This window comes from Fukomys damarensis, unplaced genomic scaffold (genome assembly GCF_012274545.1).
Source record: "Fukomys damarensis isolate Sample0158 unplaced genomic scaffold, DMR_v1.0_HiC HiC_scaffold_30, whole genome shotgun sequence".
Classification (NCBI taxonomy): Eukaryota; Metazoa; Chordata; class Mammalia; order Rodentia; family Bathyergidae; genus Fukomys; species Fukomys damarensis.
The window spans coordinates 8,466,311-8,489,430 of record NW_022900942.1 but is presented as its reverse complement, the minus strand read 5'-3'; positions in this window follow the sequence as shown (position 1 = coordinate 8,489,430).

Genomic DNA, 23,120 nt, shown 5'->3' with positions numbered 1-23,120 from the left:
GGGGAGAAGGGAGGGCAGAGGTAAGGGGAAAAAAATGAGAATCAAGACTTGCCATGTAAAGGTACATGATCCCAACAATGAATGTAACTGTACTGTATCCCTAAATGTACCAATAAACTCAATTAAAAAAAAAAATATCTCTCACATCGGGACATAGTATCACATGTCTGTAATTTGAGCACTGCGTAGGCTGAGGTAAGATGATCATGAGCTCAAATCCACCCTGGACTGTAGGGTAAGACTGTCCAAAAAATAATCTTTCTCATTAATTGCTGTTTCTCTTCCAGCCTAAATTACCCATTCTTTTAAACTCAGATTAACTCTAGTGTTTCTGTCCAGAATATTTTTATTCCCCTTTTCAAATTTATACTTTGCAATTTCACTCATTTTCTTATTTATTTATTTATTTATTTATTTATTCTCATTGAGTTTATTGGTGCATTTTAGGTATGCAGTGCAGTTACATTCATCATTGGGATCTTGTACCTTTACATGACAGGTCTTGGTTCTCATTTTTTCCCCCTTATCCCTGCCCTCCCTTCACCCCCTCCTTCCTTCCCTATTTACAAATACTTCATTTCCATTTTCTCATGTTTTTTTTCTTTTCCCTTATTACCTTTCCTCTACCCTTTCCATTTCCCCTATACCTTCACTCATTTTCTTAAAACCTGATTTTCCACAGTCTCTTCTGTTTTCCACATCAGTGAAGAATACTTATTCCTTAACAGAATCATTGCCAGACTCTTACTCCTGACCAGCAGAGCCTCCATCTTGTCATGACCTTGTCTAAACTGTGCCTTCCATGCTGCCCTCCAAGCCTTGACTTGAACTGTCTTCTCAATATAATGCTATGCCACCTCTTGTTGTTTATGTGACTGTACCTTCCTTAAACAGTCTGTTCTCCATAGATCACTTCTTTTCTCTTCTCTGACAGTGGGCACCACGACCCTCATAAAGAGAATCAGCTATGAATCCTGCCATTGAACCTGGGGATAATCCAAGAAGCAGGGGTAAGACAGAACCTAGATCTGTGGCACCTGAGAGGCCTGATTAAGCCACTGTCACTGTCTCCCAGGACGGCCATTCATAGGGAAATAAAACCTCTCTGAGGTTTTCAAGCTCTGGTTTATTATAATAACTGGACAATTTCCCTAATTAATAAAAGGGATCATGATGGTAGGTGGGACTTCCTGAAACTACTTCTCAGCCTTAGGCTTTGGTTAAAGCTCAAAATCAATTCTTGACATTAAAAAAGCATTAATTCTATGTACAGTATTCACAGAATGCTCTGATCAATATTTATTGCCTCAATGTCTTAGCACAGATCCCTACCCATTGTTGTCAATTCTTTTCTAGTACCCAGGTTTTATCTTCATACATGTACTGTTAGCTACTGAGGACATCATTTTCAACAAAAAAAGGAAAATGAAGTTGGCTCAAAAGAAAATGAATCTTGTGAGCTGCATTTTGATTCTGTGTGTATGTCTAATTCTAGTGGTTATCCTCTATCTAGTGATAATCCCCTATCTACTGTTATAAAAGGCAAAAATATTTGAGAAATGAAGGTTCATATCAATATTTCACTGAAATCTTCCCTGAGCTAACGCAAGATTGGTTTAATATATAACTGTTGTACAACATTTGGTAACAAAGCTACACTCCCAGACTCTCTGGGGATATTATATAATATGAAAAAAATTCTAGTTCTGAAGCACATTAGTCCCAAGAGATTTAGTAATTGGACTGTGAATCTGTAATACATAAACACGATTTGAATAACTTAAAATTATAGAATCATATTAAATAGAAAGTAAAATGTTTTGATCTTTGGCTCTCTTCTTCTCTTTTTATACCTAATTATATTAGTCAGCTTTCTATGATAATGAAACGCCTGAGGCAATTAATTTATGACGAGAAAAGGGCTTTTCCTGTTTAGGGTTCTGGAGTCCAAAGCCAGACAGCCTCAGTCAAGAGCAGCTCCTTGTGGCAGGAGCATGTGCATGAGCAGAGAGCTTTATGAGCCAGTGTGGAAAGCGTGGGATATGAAGGGGCCAGCACCGCACCATCCTCTTCAAGGGCAGATGCCCAGTGGCCTAAAGGTCTCTCCACTTCCAAGATGTCCCCAGCACTTCCTAGAGTATGACCCTGGGGACCAAGCCTCTAACACGTGGAACTTGAGGACATTTGACATCGAAAGTAGAGCCCCAACTTTCCAGAATTTACCCCCAAATTTGACATTCTATGTGTTTTTTAATCTATAGAAAGTCATTTTCATATAAATTGTTGGGCATTTCTTTATCATTTCTTTTATTTTTCTTTCTTTTTCTTTTGGTAGCAGGGATTGAACTTAGGACCTTGAGCTTCTGAGGCAGGCGGCAGCACCACTGAGCTAAATCCCTGGGTCATTTTTATCATTTTCTAATAACCTTTAAAAATAACTGAGAAAGAGAAACGTGAATAACATCACCCACCTTTCTTATTAAGTGGTTTATTTTAGAAAATTATTCAATTGTAGTCAAAGGTGTTTTTTAGTTTTTTTTTGCAGTGTGTTTAGCTGTAAGGTTCTGCTTCTGGAATCTCATATTTACTTGCTTTTTTTTTTTTAAAGGAAGGATCTTCAGTAGATATTATTTTTATTTTCCAAATAGAAGTGGATGGCATCATGGTATTCCATTTTATAGAAAAACCACATCTTCTTTATCCAGTTTCCAACTGATGGGCAAATGGGCTGTTCCCAAGCTTTAGCTATTACAAACTGTGGTGCTATAAACATGGATGTGCATATATCACTGTGGTATGATTCCTTTAATTCTTTTGGAAAGATACCCAGCAGAGGGATGGCTGGGTCAAATGGAAACTCTAGTCCCAGCTCTTTGAGGTATTTCCATATTGATTTCCACAGTGGTTGCACCAGTCTGCACTCCCACCAACAATGGAGAAGGGTTCCTTTCTCCCCACAACCCCGCCAACATTTGTTATTGATTGATATCTTCATAGCAGCCATTCTTTGTGGGGTGACAGCCATAAAGAATGAGAAATTAAATTCATTCATAGGAAAATTGATACATATTGAGGATATACTCCTAAGTGAAATAAATAAGTCACATATGTATAAATACCAAATAGTTTCTCTGGTGTGAAAAGCTATAATAGTACATAAGATCCTAATGAGATAATTGACCATGTGAAATAGGAAGAAAAAGGCTAAAGGTGTAGGGAAAATGGGAAGGGTAGGGGAAAGGTAATAAGGGAAAAGAAAAAATATGAGAAAATGTAAACAAGGTGTTTGTAAATGGGGAGGGGAGGGGGTGAAGGAGGGCACGGACAAGGGGCAAAAAATGGGAACCAAGAACTGTCATGTAAAGGTACAAGATCCCAATGATTAATGTAACTGCACTGTATACCTAAAATGTACCAATAAACTCAATAAAAGAAAAAAAAAGAAGTGGAGGGCATCTAGGATCTCATGTCTGAAACTGATTTTATTTGTTCTGAATGCTAGTTTAACTGGACATTGAATTATAATTTCTCAATCCCTTTCCCCTATGAACTTAAAAAAGATACTATTTTCATTTTTACATATTTACAGTATAGGTTCCTTTTACATTTATCCTTTTTTGTTGTTGTTTTGCTTTTTCAATACTGGTATTGAACTGAGACCTTTGCAGTGAGCTACATTCCTCACCTTTAATTTTTTTTTTTTAATTTTGAAACAGTGTCTCACTAAATCACTGAATTATCAGACTGGGCTTAGATTTGGAATCTTACTGCCTCAGCCTCCTAGAGTGCTGGGATTGCATGTGTGTGACACCAAGTGTGGCTTTGTTATTTATCTTTATAGAAGTGTTATTATGAGTTTGCCTTTAAATAAATACAGTAATTTTTTGGAAAATGTATAATGGTGACTTTGGTCAGTTCATCTAAGGACTTTTCTAAGACTCGGAGTAATTTTTTCTTTTACTTTATCATTTTCCCTCATGGAAATGTTGTTCATAATTCTCTAGTAGCTTACACAAAATAGCATGTCTAAAATTAAAGTAAATTTTAAAAATCACTTTTAGAAAAAAGACTATGTTTCAAGCCTTTTTCTCTGTAGGTTTTATGTTGTTAGATTTTTGTTTTCTTAATTTAATCTATGCTTTATGAAAGTAAACACAATTAAATCCTTTGTTGTCCTAAAATTTTATTTTAATTGATTTAGAGATTATCTTCCTGAAATGAGAAAGGAACCTAAAAGAGCCATAATCCCATCTTTTATAGTTTGCATAATGGTATGACTTTAAACTATTATTTAACCTCAAATGCTGATGAAATTTAAATTTCTATAGTTTCTGATTTTCTGCCAAATAGCTTTAGATACAAATAGAATTGTCTTCTTTTAAAGAAGTGAGCTTTGAAAAAAATTCTACCCCTCCCTGTCCATCCAATTTACTTTATGTACTTCAAATTGAAGATGAGAGTTCTCTTCCATTTGTGGTTTTATAATTAATTTTTAGATAATGACCAGTAATATATGTTAAGCACTCACCTTCCAGGCACCCGCCCTTAATTCTGGAAATGTGTTATTTATAGTAGTCATTCAAAAACAACACTTTTTTTCTAGAAATCTTTCATCTTTGTGACATAAATGCTCAGGTATAATGTGTAGGGCCATTATGGATGCCAAATTGATGAAAGCCACCCTCGTGGAGATGTGGGCACACACCAGGCATATCATTCCCTGTTGGAGTCTGATACCCTAGAAAGGCAAGGTTTCATGGAACACTGCCAAATAATGCAAAAGGGAAGCAGCTTCCACAGACCAATAGCTCAGCAGTTGCTCGGCTACACTGCCCAGCTTGAACTCCGCTCACGATGGTAAGGATTTCTACCAAAGTTCAGCATGGACAGTTCTACCAATTCCAAGAAGATTCTCAAATCAACTGCCCACTTCACAGTGTGGGATGTGAAGGATGTCAAAATTCAATAGGAGACAGGTCCACTTCCTCCTGCTCTCCTGTTTACACACTCAAGCATTCACACACATACCATCATACACTCACATGTACAAAGAAAACCAAACCCACACGCAACCATATACTCAAAGCTTTTAGACTCTGATTCCATTTATTTTATTTTTATTAGTGCAAGCCTAGGTTACAAATAGTGATGTTTGTTTTGAGAAATTAGTACAAGCACACCACACATCTTTTTTTCAATCCCTTTACCCCTCCTTTTTCTCTCCACTCCCCTGATCCACTTTCCTATCTCTAAGAGTATTTCTGATCATTGCTTATCTAGTTTATTTACCTGGTTACTTAAGATTTCTCATGTAAAAGAAAGCAAGTGACATTTAACTTTGTGAATCTGGCTTATTTCACTTAGCATAAGGGCCTAAAGTTTCATCCATTTTTCTGAAAATGAGACAATTTCATTCTTCTGCATTGCACTGCTATAAAATAAAATGGATATGTATGTATCACTATAATGTAATGTATTTTAAAAAATATTTTATTGGTACATTTTAGATATACATACAGTTACATTTATCATTGGGATCTTGTACCTTTACATGACATGTCTTGGTTCTATTTTTAATCCATTCCCCTAACATTCTTTCCCCCATCCCCTTTCCTATATACAAGGGCTTTTGTTTCCATGTTTTTCTGTTTCTCTTAGTTTTTCTCTTCCCTTTTTACCTTTCCTCTACCCTTCCCATTTGCCCAACACCTTTGGACCTCTTCTTCCTATTACAAAATATCAATTATACATTTTAACCCTTATTTACACTTTTAGTTTATTGCATCATGGAAAGTAAATGATATTTACATGTGTGTTCTATTAATTTCACTTAAGAGCATGTTCTCATTGTGTATCGACTTAGCTATAAATGTCTCTAGTTTCTCATTCTTCGTGGCTGAGTAGTATTCCATTTTATTTTTCCAGTCTCCAATTTATGGGTTATTGGACTGTTTCCAAATTTTAACTATTACAAACTGTGCCACTGTAAACATGGGTAAGCATATATCATTTTTACATTCTTTTCATTCTTTAGGGGAGATACCCAGCAGGGGAATAGCTGGATCAAACAGGACCTACAGTCATAGTTGTTTAAGATATCTCCATATTGATTTCCACAGTGGTTGCACCAGACTTCTCTCCCACCAACAATCCTCCACTGGGTATGGTTGGCTGCTTTGTCAAAGATGACAGTGCTAACTATGTCTCCAGTTGTTTCTGCATCTTCTAATCTATTCCACTGATCCTCAGTTCTGTTTCGTTGCCAGTACCATGCTGTTTTTATCACAGTGGTTTTGTAGTAAAGTTTCAAGTTGGGGATTGTGAAACCCCCTGTCATGTCTGTTACCTAGAATTACTTTTGCTATTCGAGGTCTGTTTTGATTCCAAATGAATTTTTGTATCATTCTCTCTAATTTGTAAAATATACTGTTGGGATTTCAGTAGAGAATGTATTATTCTGTATAGCAGTTTTAGAAGTATGCCCATTTTCACTATATTGTTTCTTTCTACCTAGGAAAGAGAGATATCTTTCCATTTTCTTATATCTTCTTTAATCTCTTTTTTCAGAGTGTTGTAGTTCTCAGTGTACTGGTCTTTTTTTCCTTTGTGAGATTGATTCCTGGATATTTTATTTTTTTGGATGCTGTTGTGAAAGGGATTGTTTCCCCAGTTTCTCTCTCAGTGATTAAGTCATTAGTGTACCAGAAGGCTCTTCATTTTTGAATATTGACCTTTTATCCAGCTACTCTACTGAATATGTCAATAAGTGAAGTTTTTTGTCATAGTTTTTTGTGTATTCTATGTAAGAATATAATATTGTCAGCAAATAATGACAGTTTAACTTCTTCCTTTCCTATTTTTATTGCTTTAATTTCTTTCTCTTATCTAATTACCTTGGCTAAAGTTTACAGAACTATATTAAACATGAGTGGTGATAGCGGACATCCTTGACTTGTTCCTGATTTTTAGCATAAAGATTTTCAGTTTTTGACCATTTAATATTATGCTGGCTGTTGGTTTTTCATAGATAGCCTTTATAAAATTGAGATGAAAAGGTGAAGGGAGAGCAGGGACAAGGGGAAAAAATGAGAACCAAGACCTGTCATGTAAAGGTACAAGATCCCCAAGATGAATGCAACTGTACTGTATACCTCAAATGTACCAATAAACTAAATTAAAAAATTGGGATAAAGACCATCTATTCCAATTTTTTGCAGGGTTTTTATCATGAATGGGTACTGAATTTTGTCAAATGCTTTTTCTGCATCTATAGAGAGGATCATATGGTTTCTGTCTTTTACTCTGTTAATATAGTATATTATATTTATTGATTTACATATGTTGGACCATACTTACATACCTGGTATAAATCTGACTTGGTCAGGATGTATGATCTTCTTGATGATCCTTTGTATTCTGCGTGCTAGTATCTTATTAAGTATTTTTGCATCTATATTCATTAAGGACATTGGCCTGTAGCTCTCTTCTTTAGTTGCATCTTTCCCTGGTTTGGGAATCAAAGTGATGCTTGCTTCTAGGAATGAATTTGGAAGTATAGCTTCCCTTTCGATTTCATTAAAAAGTTTGAAGAGTCATGGCAGTAGTTCTTCTCTAAATGTCTTGTAAATTTCAGCAGTGAATCCATCAGGACCTGGGCTTTTCTTTGTTGGTAAATTTTTAATTACATTTTCAATTTCACTGATTGTAATCGGGGTGGTTAAATTGTTTTTATCTTCTTTGTTCAACTTTGGTAATTCATAAGTATCTAGAAATCTGTCCATTTCTTCTGTGATTTCCATTTTATTAGAGTACAGGTTCTCAAAGTAGGTATTAGTGATCCTCTGGATTTCTGCTTGATCTGTTGTGACTTCACCTTTTTCACTCCTAATTGCATGGATTTGAGCCTTTTCTTTTCTTTTGTTTTGATAAGATTGGCTAAGGGTTTATCAATTTTATTTATTCTTTTGAAACACAAATCCTTTAATTCATTGATTTTTTTTTGTATTGTTCTCTTAGTCTCCATTGCATTGATTTCTCCTCTGATCTTTATAATTTTATTCCTTGTACAAGCTTTGGGCTTGTCTTGCTCTTCCTTTTCTAGAAGCTTAAGATTCAGCATTGGGTTGTTTATTTGAGCTTGCTGTTTTCCTACTGTGGGCATTCACTGCTATGAATTTCCCTCATAGAAGTGCTTTCATTATGTCCCATAGATTCCTATATGCTGTATTGGCATTATCATGCATTTGTAAAAGCTGTATAATTTCTTCTTTAATTTCCTCTGTGATCCATTGGTTGTTCAGGAGAGTGTTATTCAATTTCCATGTGTTTGTGAAGTTCTTGCAGTTTCTTTTGCTATCAATCTCCAGTTTAATTGCACTGTGGTCTTATAATATATATGGAATAACTTCAGCTCCTTTGCATTTACTGAAAAATGTTCTATAAGCTAGTATGTGGTTTATTTTGCACCTGCATGCAGCCAAAAAGAATGTATATTCTGATTTTGTGGGGTGAAAAACTGTGCAGTTGTCTGTTAAGTCTATTTGTTCAAGAGCTTGGTTCATTTCTAGTATTTCATTGTTTATTTTTTTGTCTAGATCACCTATCTATTTCTGACAGAGGGTTAGATGTCCCCCACTACAATTGTATTAGTGCTTATTCAGTTTTTCAGGTCCTTTAATATTTGTTTTGTATAATTGGTGTCATTCATATATATATTTATGATTGCATATATATTTATGCATATATATTTATGATTGTCATCACTTCCTTTTGGATTGTTCCTTTTACTAGGGTGTAGTGACCTTCATCTCTCTTAATTACTTTTTGTTTGAAATTTACTTTGTCTGCAAATAAGATAACTACCCCTGGATTTTTCTGGGTTCCTATTGCATGAAGAACTGTTTTCCATCCTTTTGCTTTCAGTCTGTGAGTTTCTTTTGCGCATTTATGTATACATCATATTGTTAGATTTTGCTTCTTAATCCATTCTGCCAGTCTACTTATTTTTATTGGTGAATTGAGGCCACTAACATTGATACAACTGATATGTATTGACATTATTATTGTATTATTATCCTGTTTTTGGCTCTTTTTAATTTTTTCCCTTTTCCTTTAATTTCTTGTCTTGCCTTTTGGATTTACTCTGTTGGGCCTCATGGAGTTGTGGTCCTCATTCTCTTTTTCTAGGATGTTATTTAGAATTGTTTGGAATGCTGGTTTGGTATTCATGAAGTTTCTCAGGTATTGTTTGTCATGGAAGTATCTTATTTCCCCATAACTTTGTGTGTGTGTGTGTGTGTGTGTGTGTGTGTGTGTGTGTGTGTTACCAGGGGATTGAACTCAGGATCTTGTGCTTCTGAGGCAGAAGGTGGAACCACTGAGCTAAATCCCCAGCCCCTCCCATTGGATTTTGAAAGATAATTTTGCAGGATACATCATTCTAGGTTGGAGGTTATTTTCCTTTAGGGTTTGAAATACCTCACTCCAGGCTGTCCTTGACCTGAGGGTTTGTGTTGAAACGTCTGCTGTGATTCTGATGGGCTCTCCTTTGCATTTGATTTGTTTCTTTTCTCTAACTGCTTGTAGTATTTTGTTCTCCTGTTGGGTTTCTGGGATCTTGATTATTATACATCCATGTGTAGATTTTTTTGATCATGGCTGATTGGAGTCCTATATGCCTCACTTATCTGTATGTCAAATTCTTTTGCTCTGTTTGGGATTTTTTTCTGTCATTAATTCTGTGAACAGTTTTTGTTTGTCATTTGTACTTTCTCCTGCTTTTTGATGGACTCCTATCCCTCTTATATTATTCTTTTTTTGTATCATCTTGGAGCTGTTTAATTAATTTCTCTTGTTCCCTTACTATTTTTAAGAGATCCTTCTTTTCATGGTCGCTTATCTCCATCCTGTCTTCTACATCTGATATCTTGTCTTCAGATTGGCTCAATCTGTTATGTGTACTTCAATAGAGTTTTTAATCTCCTGGATATCTATTTGAATCTGTTTCATGGTTTCCATTTCTTTCCTAGGCTGGACATTCATGGCTTCTATCATGGTCCTGAGCTTGTGTGTTCTTTTAATTTGTTTCTGTTATAGAGTCTCTAACCATGTCTTTTATTGTACTCATCATCTTTGTAGTTATCTGAGAAATTATTTCTGTTTTGAATTTTTCTAGAGCCTCATTCATCTGTTACTTTCTTCCTGTGCTATCAGTTCAGAGTGTCCAGACTTTTGATTATCAGACTTCTTTTTTCTTATTGAGTTTACTGGTACATTTTAAGCATACAGTACAGTTCCATTCATCATTGGGATCTTGCAGCTTTACATGACAGGTCTTGGTTCTCATTCTTTCCCCTTGTCCCTGCCCTCCCTTCATTCCCTCCTCCCCTCCCCATTTACAAATACTTTATTTCCATTTTTTCATTTTTTTCTTTTCCTTTATTACCTTTCCCCTACCCTTCCCACCTCATTTCCACAAGACTTTGCCTTTGGTAAGCTGGAAGTCTGTGTTTGTGCTTGAGCCTTGTTTGGATGCCTTCTCATTTTTATTTTTGTTGCTGTTACTGTCCTTAATTTGATATCTGGATTAATACTTCAATCTTCCTGTTATATCTAGTCTTTAGGCTTTGAGTCTCTAATGACTCTGAGGCAATCTATTTTTCATTATACCAGGAAGGAAAACTGATTTGATCAATCACAGGATCTTAGCCTAACTGATACAATCTGTAACACAAAATCATCCAGCACAGCTTAGAAAATGACATTTTGTGGTAGTTATTAATCTATTACCTTTAACTGTGTGAATTAAATCAAAATCAAGGCTAGAGCTCAGGACAATGGGTTTTATGACTCCCCCCCCCGTGCTTCTGTGGTGTGAATCCAGGTGCCAGCACAGCCAGGATGCCAGTGTGTGTGTGTGTGCTGGGGAGGATGTAGATGCCTGTGTGGCTGTGCCTCTTACTGGTCTACTGCCAAGGTGAGGGGCTGGGGTGTGAGCTGTAGGCTAGCTCCACATGGTTCCACCTCTTACCAGTCTACTCTAGTATAATGAGCATAATGTCTTTTAATTCCTTTGGGGGTATAGTTGGCTGAAATGGAATTTCTTTCTTAGTTTTTAAAATAATTTTTCATAGTGATTACCATAGTGTTTATGCTTTTCCACATTCCCACCAACAATGTAGGAAGGTTCTTTTTTGTCACATCCTGGACAGCATTCATTGCTTTGTGTGACATTGATGATAATCATTTTGACTGGGGAAAGAGGGAATCTCATAGCTGTTTTGATTTGGCATTTTTCTATTGTCTAAAGAGCTTGAACATTTTTTCATTTATTTACTGCCATGTGTACTTTTTTTTCTTTTGAGAAGTGTCTATTTAGTTTATTTGCCTAATTTTATTAGGTTCATTGTATTATGGGTTTCATTTTTTGTGTTTGGTAAAGAATATTCCAGATAATATTGTATCAGAAGATAGCTACCAAAACATTTTCTCTCATTTTGTAGTTGTTCTTTCACTGTTGTTTCATTTGCTGTTCAGAAGGTTTTTTAGTTTTACATAATCCCAATCCATTTTCAATATTATTTCCTGTGCTACTGGAGTTCTATTCAGGAAATCTTTGCCTGTGCTTATGGCTTTAGATGATTCCTCTATGCTACCTTAAGCACCTCAAAATTCTTGTTTTTATGTCTAGGGCTTTGATAAATTTCAGTTTTCTTGCACTACAGGGAGAGTGGTAGGGATAAAGTTTTAATCTTGTGCAAGTAGAAATCCAGTTTTCCTAGTGCCATTTGTTATAGAGTCTATCATTTTTCCAATTTATATTTTTGGCCTCATTGTCAAAAACTAGATGGCTGCAGAAGTATGTGTTTGTTTCTGTGTCTTCTGTTCTGTTTGTTTGCTGTACATGTATTTTTTTTGCCACTACAATTTTTTTTGTACTACAGCTATACAGTATAATCTGTAATCTGATATTTTGTTGCCCCCAACTTTTCTTCTTTTTTCTCAGGACTGTCTTTGCTATTCTGGGTCATGTATGAATTTTAGGATTGCATTTTCTAATTTCAAAAAGAATGTTGTTTGTATTTTATTGAGGCTTGTATTAAATCAATAGGCAATTTTAGTAATATTGCTGCCATTTCATCCCATTAGTTCTTCCAATCCAGATTGAGATATGTCTTTCTGTTTTCTACTGTCTTTTTCAATTTCTTTCTTCAGCACTGTTTGGTTTTCATTATAGTGGCTTTTCTCCACCTTGGTTAGGTTGATTCCTGGTAGTAAATTTATTAAGCTACTGTGAATTGAACCATTTTCTGATTTTTTTTATAGGGGAGTTCATTATTTGTATACAGAAATGGGATTGATTTTGATAAAAAGAAGATATGATCATCTCAATAGACACAGACATGTCTTCAACAGAATCCAAAGTTTTTTCATAAAAAACAAAACAAAAACCTGAGCTGAACTAGGGATTAGCTCAGTGACACTGTGTCTGCCTTGCAAGCACAAGGTCATGAGTTTAATCCCTACTTAAAAAAAAAAAGCCCTGAGGAAAATAGGTATAGAAGAATCCTACCTCAAACTGATAAAAGTCATATAAGACAAGCTCACATTCAACATCATACTGAAAAGAAAATAATGAAAATGTTTTCTCCAAAATAAAAAAATGACACAAGGATATACCCACATTCACCACTTCTGTTCAATATAATACTGCAAATTTTAGCCAGAGCAAACCAGCAAAAAATGGAATAAAAATTATTCAAGTAGGAAAATAAGAAATAAAATTATGTCTACTTGCAAATAAAGTGGCTATTTACCAAGAAAACACCTCTAAAAATTCTACTAGAACATATATAGATCTGAAAAATTAATTCAGCAAATTGGTAGGATACAAATACACACACACACACACACACACACTATATATTTAAGAGCTTTGTATATTAAATTTGTTCACATCATGTAGAAATAGCAATCCAGGGAGCCAATCATGTCATTGAATTCAGAACAACTTCCTTTTAGTTTGTGTAAAATTTGTAAATTCTGACCGGATTTTTCATTTTTTGTTCCTGTTGACATTGTTATTTTTGTTAGGCACAGCAAAATACTTCACAGCATTTTCTAAGCAGATGCATTACCTATTTCTATGTCACATGATTTGAATCACAACATTTTAATAAGGAAAAATCATACTGGAAAATCTCACATTGCTAAAAAGCCAGTCATTAGCAATGTCTCTTGGGTTCTTCTCCTTTGTGAATCCCTCACTTTATACTATGTGATATATTCCATGGCGCAATATTTTGGATTAAATAATGCCAAAAGTAAAAGCACTTGATAAAATCACCTGCAAAGATTGAATATAATATCTGACTACGAAGGTTTTTACCAAGAGTTAAATGAGATGCAATGTTTTTTCTGTTGTATTCTTGATACATAGAACTCCAAAATGATTTGCTATGTCCATGGCAATTACTTAAAATAATGCACATTTTGGTTAGGGTTATTATTACGGTGATAAAGGTTGTAAGATATTCATATATAAAAATGAAGTCCTTTTTTGTAAAACATACTTTCAATAGTCTGTGTTATCATTCATTTTAAATAACGTAGAGCAGTGAAAGGACATCCTTAGTTAACTGATAATTTTGCTGGTGGCCTGTGTCATGATGTATGGATTGAATGGAGCTGTCAGAGGAATCCTCAGGTCCCTTTCTAGCAGTGACTCCTTTCACTGCTACCCTGAACAGGTGCACCTGGTTCAGCAACTGCTTCTAGGTACAATTCACTTGCCAATTTTAGCATTAATAAAAACATCAGCAAGCTTTTCTTTATGAAAAAATTAGGGCCAGTGATTTAGCTCAGTGGTTCCACCTCCTGCCTCACAAGCATAAGGACCCGAGTTTGATCCCTGGTACCCCCCCCAAATTAATGATAGTGCAGTGTGGAGAAACAGCCCTCAGCATGTTTATACATCTTTGATTTCTTCCCAGTATTTCCTTTTCCTTTTCTCATTTATTACTTAAACTGATTGAGAGCTATGGGAATCTGCTCACTCTCCTTCTATGTCTTCCTGATGGGACAGTCTCTGAAGCAGGAATGGAGTCAGCCCAACATCCAGCAGAGGGAGTACCTTCCACCTGTGCTACTTCTATGCCCTTCACCTTTAAAAATATCAAAATGATATATTTTCTATTGATTTATGTGATTAAAAAAAAAAACAATGTGCTTATTCTCTTTGAAGCTACTCCTTCCAGAGGGCAGAATGTTAATCATTTAACTAAATTGGGATGATCTATCAGTAAAGAGAGCTGGAAGCACCTTGTTTATGAAGCTCTGCTTCAGAAGGTACCCACTCTCTAGGACCTCAGTACTTCTTCACCCTCTTGACTTAAAATGGCTACAGAAAAGCAGTAAAATCTTCATCCCTAAACACTGAAAAATCTTCAGTTGGTTTACAGTTGTCTCTTTCAGTTTATTTTTATCTGATTCTACATCCAGTGAAATTAGATCTTGTACATTTTATGGAACTATAAATTCAAATGGCAGAGAGGAAGAACGCTTTGTTAAGGGCCCTGCAGTGATTAAGTTCTGCAGCATTTCTGACCCTGAATTGCCTTGTTTCTCACTGTATCATAAAGTTTCTTTACTCTTAGAAAAAAACAAACAACTTCTGGGCCTTAAACCAGTGATTCTCTTTGTTCACTGTCCTTGTACTTACAAGGTATAGTTTCTCAAAATTTAAGTTCAGTGGAGATTCTGAGAAATTTCCCAATAATTTCTTCTTTATATCTCATGTATTTAAATACCTTTAAAGATAACTCATTTATCCTGTTAGTTATAAGACACCCCCCAAAAAACAAACTCTCATCACCAATGAGGAGTCTGAAGTGAGCATGCTTAGTGGCTCTGGGTTTCTATGGCAACCAAGATCCACAGCTTTTCCCTTGGCTTTTCTGTTTATGCCACCTATTCATTGGCAGTGAGAAGGCTTGTGGTGAAGTCAGATGCCTGTGACAATTAAGTCAGTAATTCTATTTCACTACTAGAGTTGCTGATTTGCTTCCCACTTGGTTGGGAAAAGGTGAGTCAGGATTCTGATTCAGCAACTCTAGAAAGTTTCCTTTAGTGACTGCACTCACTGAGGATGTCCTGTAATGTCATTCTAAACTTGGATTTACAAAAGTGGGCAAATATGTAATGACATTAATAAAAGCACACCTGATTATACTTTAGGGATTGGCTTTCTTCCTCTTGGAAGGTTAAGTTGAACACCCTACACTCTTTTTCTGAAATAATTTCTTAATTTTATTAGCCAATCTGAGTCATAGCAACATCATAAAATATGAATGAATTTTCTAGAAGGTGAAAGCAAGTGTGTCTTATGTATCAGATCTCAGCTATTTTTATATCATCAAAGATAAAATAAGGAATTATGATCCTGAATATGGTGGACAGTCCACTCTCATGACTGAGAATATCTGTTAAGTTCTTTTTATGGTTTTCAGTTCCTATAAGGGTGTCCAAAGATGAGTTTATAGTCCTAGGATTTTGCAATATTCAGGGGCTCTACTACATCTGGAAGCTGCTGCAGAGATAAAAATAGTAATTCATCAATACAGAATTTATTGTCTGTGTGATATTTATTTTATAGTAAATGTTTTTCAAACAATTAACAGGCTTGTATTTGGACCCTATGCTGTTGAAGACAAAATTCCAAACATATTGTAGGGTAAAGAAAAAAATTAAGTTTTGATTTTTGCTCTAAAGAATTCTCTAGTTGACACTTTGGAATCAGTGTCAGGAGATAAGGACAGTGTAGATGTATTACTGATGTAGAGGACAGTTCTCAGTACCCCAGATGGGGGTGAGCAGAGAAAGAATTGTATGGAAAATTGAAATACTTCAGGCACTTTTATCCATTTGATTGCTTTCTCATTTCACAGATAGGTGCTTTCCTCTACTGGGATTCTAACACTTTTTGATTCATGCTTTACTTAAAATTATTTTCATATAAGATTATGAGCAATTGATGTTTAAATTAATTCATTGAGAAAAATATTTAAGTAAAATAATAAACAAAAGGCAAAGGCAGGAATTAAAGGTCATTGTTTTCAGGATAGTAAAAAAATTAATAAAATATTTAACAGAGTGTAAAGGAATGAATAAAAATTGCTGATAGAGAGAGAAAAGCTGAGGGAGGGTATCTCAGGTGTCAGAATAGTTATGGTATTTTTATACAAATTTTAGAGTTTTTGTCTATGTTTGTTAAAATGTTATTGGATTTTGATGGGACAGCACTGAATCTATAGATCACTTTAAATAACATGGACATGTAAACAATATTAAGCCATATTATCCATGAACATGTCTTTCTGACTGCTGGTGGCATCACCTTTATTGATTTCAAAATATAGTAAAAGGCTATAGTAATTGGCAAAGTATGATAGTGGCATAAAGACAGATATATAGATCAATGGAACAGAAAAGAGAGTCTAATAATGGGCCCAAATATATGTGATCAGCTCATCTTCCACAAGCTGCTAAGAATACCCAATTGTGAAAGAGTATACTTGTAAGTGAATGATATTGGGAAAAACAGTATCCTCTTGGAATACAGTGAAATTGGATTTCTCTCATACAACATACACACATATTGTTATGAATTAGATCTAGAATATCACCTAAAATTAATGTGTTCAGAGGTGTAATTTTGGAAGGTAACTGGATCATCAGTGGATTGATTAATTGATGAGTTTATAATGCAGTGGACTGTTAGAAGGCAGGGCCTGGTTGGAAGAGGTGTTTACCTTTGGAGGTTATATCTCCAGCTTTGGCTCCTCCATTCTCCCTTCTTTCTGGCTGCCATGAAGTAAGCAGTTTTCCTTTGCCATGGTGTCTACCATTGCCCTTTCTGCCTTGCAGCCAGCTTACCATGGACTGAATCTTCCTAAACCTTTAATCAAATTAAAACTCTCCTCTTTTAAGTGGTAAGTTTTGGGTATTATGTCCCAGCAATAGGAAAGCTGATTATTAAAGGAAAATATTAGTGCAAGATGGATTTGAGTCATAAATGTAAATCTGCAGTTGTAAAACTCCTACGAGAAAAAGTAAGAGAAAATCATGATATTCATTCCAGCAATAATTTTGGGAGGTATTATATCAAAAGTAAAAGAAATGGGGCCGGAGATTTAGCTCAGCGATTTGGTGGCCTGCCTTGCAAGCACAAGGACCCGAGTTCAATCCCTGGTACAAAAAAAAAAAAGAAAAAAAAAAGTAAGAGAAACAAAATCCAAAAGAGACAAGATGTACTACTACAAATGAAAATATTTCTGTGCAGTAAAAGAAATAATCAACAGGATCCAAAACTTTCTCTTTTAGTCTTTTGATTGGCACCCTACAGATTGAGAGAAAATATTTGCAAACAACATGTCTGATGAGGCGCTCATTTCCAAAATGTCTAAGAAACTTCCATAACTCATTAACAAAGAAATCTAATAACCTGATTAAAAATCAGGAAAAGCAATTGAATAGAGATTTTTCTAAAGAAGATTGAACAAATGCCAAGCATATATATGAAAAAGTGTTTAACATCACTAATTCTTAGGAAATGTAGACAAAAATTATAGTGAGGTATCACTTCACACTTGTTAGAATGGCTGTTAAGATAAATACCAGTGAGACTGTGGAGAAATTAAAGCCCTTATACATATAAATTGTGGACTGTACATTACTAACATGGAAACCAGTGTGGAGGCTCCTTAATAAATCAGAACTAGAAATATTAGAGTTTAATAAATCCATTCCCAGATATAGATCCAAAAGAATCAAAAGCATGGCCTCAGACTATTATTTGCACTTCTTGTGCAAAGCAGCATTATGCATAATAGTCAAGATCTGGAAACAACCCCTATTTCCAAAAGTGGACAAATAAAGAAAGAAAATGTGTTAGGTACTCACATAACAAGAAATCAAGGGTGAGGGGACTGTTTTTGATACATTAGCTTATATTAAAAGGCAAAGCTCTTGTTAATCAGCAGCAAGCATCTGATATTTGACAGAATGCAAAGGCTGAGTAAAACTAATGCATTTACTTTATTATTGATAAATTTACATGCAAAATCAGAAGACATCCAAGATGACATATTAGTATGGTATGCAGCTACTTCATATTCTAAAGCTTATCAGGAATAGCCTATTTTTTGATTCAGAAAATATTTAGGGACTGGAGTTGAGACTATGTGTTAATACTGTCTCTTGCCTTCTAAGTAAGGGGCACGTGGAGCAGGAACTTAGCTGTTGCACTAAAGTATCAAAACATTCTGGTTTCAGAATTTGTCATCTTAAAATTATTGAGGATCTCAAAGTAATTTTCTTTGTGTAAAGCCTATCGAGATTTCCAGGAAAAAAAAGTGATTAGATAAGATACCTCTTTGCTTCCAAGAGAATAAAACTGTTCAAGTTTGTAAGTGAAAGGAAATGGAATCAATTCTAAGATGGCTTTAGAGAAAAGGAAATATTTTTGTACAAAGTGCAATGTTCACAATCTATTTTTATTTCTTCTCTTAAATGCTGAGGTATTTCAAGATTTAAAATATGCTTGAGGGAATGAAAATGTGAATGTGTGTAGTATTACTCCATCAAATGGCCATATATATCAAAGATAGAAATACTGAAAGTAGATACCTCTAACTTCAGTGAAATAAACTGAGGAAAAGTAACCTATCTTTTTTTTCTTCCTCATTGAGTTTATTGGTACATTTTAAGTATACAGTACAGTTACATTCATTATTGGGATCTTGTACCTTTACATGACAGGTCTTGGTTGTCATTTTTTCCCCTTGTACCTGAGCTCCCTTCACCCCTCTTCCCTTCCCCTTTACAAACACTTCATTTAAATTTCATTTTCTCATATTTTTTTCTTTTCCCTTATTAGCTTTCCCCCACCCTTCCCACTTTCACTACACCTTAAGCCCCTTTCTTCCTATTTCACATTGTCCATTATATCATTAGGATCTTATGTACTATTATAGTTTATTCACATCAGAGAAACTATCAGTATTTACACATGTGTGACTTATGTATTTCACTTAGGAGTATATCCTCAATATATACCCATTTTCCTATGAATGAATATAATTTCTTATTCTTTATGGCTGAGCTGTATTCCATTTTATATAAAAACCACATCTTCTTTATCCAGTCTTCAACTGATGGTCAAATGGGCTGTTTCCAAGTTTTAGCTATTACAAACTGTGCCACTATAAAAATAGGTACGTATATATCTCTGTGATATGATTCTTTTAATTCTTTTGGAAAGATACCCAGAAGAGGGACAGCTGGAGCAAATACTTTCAGGTCTTTGAGGTATCTCCATATTGATTTCCACAGTGGTTGCACCAGTCTGCACTCCCACCAACAATGGAGAAAGGTTCCTTTCTCCCCACAACCCCAGCAACATTTGTTATTGATTTCTTGATGGCAGCCATTTTTTTGTGGGCTGAGGTGGAATCTCAGTATTGTTTTTATCTGCATCTCTCGAATGACCAGTAATGTGGAACACATTTTCATATATTTACTTGCTGCTTTTACTTTGTTGTCTGAGAAATGTCTGTTCATTTCAGACGCCACATTTTGAATTGAGTCTTTATATTTGGGGGGCTGACTATTTTGAGTTCTTTATATATTCTAGATAATAGTCCTTTGTCTGAGGAGCAACTGGTAAAAAATTTTTCCCACATTGTAGGTTGTCTCTTAGTTCTGTTGATGGTTTCTTTTGCAGTGAAGAAGCTTTTTAATAAGATCCCAGTTATTGATTTTTTCTGCTATTTCCCATGCTACTGAGGATTTGTTCATAAAATATTTTCCTATGCCAATTCTTCCAGAGTTCTGCCTAACTTATGTTCCAGCAAATTTAGTGTTTCTGTTTTAATATTTACAAATTTAATCCACTGGGATTTTAATTTAGTGCATGGTGAAAGATAAGGTTCTAGTTTTAATCTTTGGCAGGTTGAGATCCAGTTTTTCCAACACCATTTATTAAAGAGGCTATCTTTCCTCCACTGAGGATGGTCAGCTCCTTTGTCAAAGATGAGGTAGCTGAGTACATCTGCAGTTGTTTTTGCATCTTCCAAACTATTCCACTGATCCTCAGATCTGGTTCTTTGCCAGTACCATCCTGTTTTTATCACAGTGGCTTTGTAGTATGGTTTCAAATTGGAAATTGTTATACCTGCTACCATGTCTCTGTTGCCTGGGATGACTTTTGCTATTCTAGGTCTCTTATGGTTCCAAATGAATTTTTGGACTCTTTTTTCTAGTTCTGCCAAATATAGTGTTGGAATCTCAATTGGCATTGCATTGAATTTGTATGGCAGTTTTGGCAGAATGGCCATTTTCACTATGTTGATTCTTCCTACCCAGGAGCAAGGGATATCTTCCCATTTTCTTATATCCTCTTTGGTCTCTTTTTTCAGAGTGCTGTAGTTTTCAGTGTAGAGGGCTTTCACTTTTGTTAGATTGATTCCTAGGCACTTCTTTTTGTTTTGGATGCTATAGTGAAAGGAATTGTTTCCCTAATATCTCTCTCAGTGAGTCTATCATTTGTGTACAAGAAGGCTATTGAGTTTTGGGTGTTCACCTTGTATCCAGCTACTCCAATAAAAGTGTCAATTAAGTCTAGAAGTCTTTTGCTGGAGTTTTTTGGGTCTTCAACATAGAGTACCATATCATCAGCAAATAATGACAATTTAACTTCTGCCTTTCCTCTCTTTATTGCTTTAATTTCTTTCTCTGCTGTGGCTAATGTTTTCAGAAGTATATCAAAGAGGAGTGGTGATAGTGGGCATCCTTGTCTTGTTCCTGATTTTAACGTGAAAGTTTTCATTTTTTTGTCATTTAATATGATGTTGGCTATTGGTTTTTCATAGATAGCCTTTATTAAGTTGAGAGATATACCATCTATTCCAATTTTTGTATGGTTTTAATCATGAATGTGTGTTGAATTTTGTCAAATGCTTTTTCTGCACTTATAGAGAGGATCATATGGTTTTTGTCCTTTACTTTGTTAATATAGTGTATTACATTTATTAATTTATGTGTGTCAAACCATCCTTGCATCCCTGGAATAAATCCGACTTGGTCAGGATATATGATCTTCTTGATGATCCTCTGCATTCTGTGTGCTAGTAACTTATTAAGGATTTTTGCATCTATATTCATTAAGGAGATTGGCCTGCAGTTCTCTTTTTTAGTTGTGTCTTTCCCTGGTTTGGGAATCAAAGTGATGCTTGCTTTCAGGAATGAATTCAGAAGTATTGCTTCCCTTTCAATTTCATTGAAAAGTTTGAAGAGTAAAGTCAGTAGTTCTTTAAATATTTTGTAAAATTCAGCAGTGAATCCATCAGGACCTGGGCTTTTTTTTGTTGGTAAGTTTTTAATTACATTTTCAATTTCACTGACTGTAATTGGGGTGTTTAAAATGTTTTTATCTTCTTTGTTCAACTTTGGTAATTCATAAGTATCTATAAATCTGTCCATTTCTTCTGTGTTTTCCATTTTATTACAGAACAGGTTCTCAAAGTAGGTATTAATGATCCTTTGGATTTCTGTTGGATCAGTTGTGACTTTGCCTTTTTCTTTACTGATTGCATGGATCTGAGTCTTTTCTTTCCTTTTTTCATAAAGTTAGCTAAGGGTTTATCAATTTTATTTATTCTTTCAAAAAAACAACTCTTTGATTCATGTATTTTTTGAATCATTTTCTTAGTTTACATTGCATTGATTTCTGCTTGGATCTTTATAATTTCCTCTCTTGTATGAGCTTTGGGTTTTTCTTGCTCTTGTTTTTCTAGTACTCTAAGATTCATCATTAGCTTGTTTATTTGAGGTCACTCTCTTTTCCTAGTGTGGGCATTCAATGCTATGAATTTTCCATGTAGAACTGCTTTCATTGTGTCCCATAGATTCCTGTATGTTGTATTGGCATTTTCATTTATTTGTAAAAACTGTCTGATTCCTTCTTTAATTTCCTCTGTGATCCATTGATTATTCAGGAGAGTGTTGTTCAATTTCCATGTTTTTGTGAATTTCGTACTGTTTCTTATGCTATTGATCTCCAGCTTCATTGGACTATGATCTGATTTTTACAGGGGATAACTTCCATTCTTTTGCATTTATTCAGACCTTTTCTGTGAGCTAGTATGTGGTTTGTCTTGAAGAATGACCCATGTGCAGCTGAAAGGAATGTATATTCTGATTTTGTGGAGTGAAACACTCTACAGATGTCTATTAAGTTCATGCATTCAAAAGCTTGGTTGAGTTCTAGTATTTCATTGTTGATTTTCTGCCTAGATGTTCTATTTGTGATAGTGGGGTATTTACATCCCCCACTATAATTGTAGTGATGCTTATTTGTTTTTGTTTTTTTTTGTTATTTAATGTTAGTTTTATATAGTTGTGGGCATTAATATTTGGTGCATATATGTTTATGATTGTCATCTGTTCCTCTTGAATTGTTCCCTTTACAAGTACGTAGTGGCCTTCTTTGTCTCTCTTAATCAGCTTTGGTGTGAAATTTTCTTTGTCTGAGAATAAGAGTGTTACCCTTGCTTTTTTCTGGGCCCCCGTCACATGGAGAGTTGTTTTTCATCCTTTTACTTTCATTCTATGGGCTTCTTTTTGCAATAGGTGTGTTTCTTGTATACAACATATTGTTGGATTTTGCTTCTTAATCCATTCTGCCAGTCTATTTCTCTTGATTACAGTGTATTGAGGCCACTGACATTGATGGTTATAACTGATATGTACTGACTTATTATTGTCATGTTATTGTCCTTTTGTTGACTCTTTTTACTTTTCCCCCCCTTTCCTTTTAGTTTCTTGCCTTGTCTATTTGATTTGCTCTGTTGGGACTCATGGTATTGTGACCTTCATTGTCTTTTTCTAGGATATTGTTTAGAATTCCTTGTAGTGCTGGTTTGGTGTTCATGAAGTTTCACAGGTGTTCTTTGTCATGGAAGTATCTTATTTCCCCATCCATTTGGAAAGAGAGTTTTGCAGGATACATCAGTCTAGGTTCGAGGTTGTTTTCTTTTAGGACTTGAAATACCTCACTCCAGGCT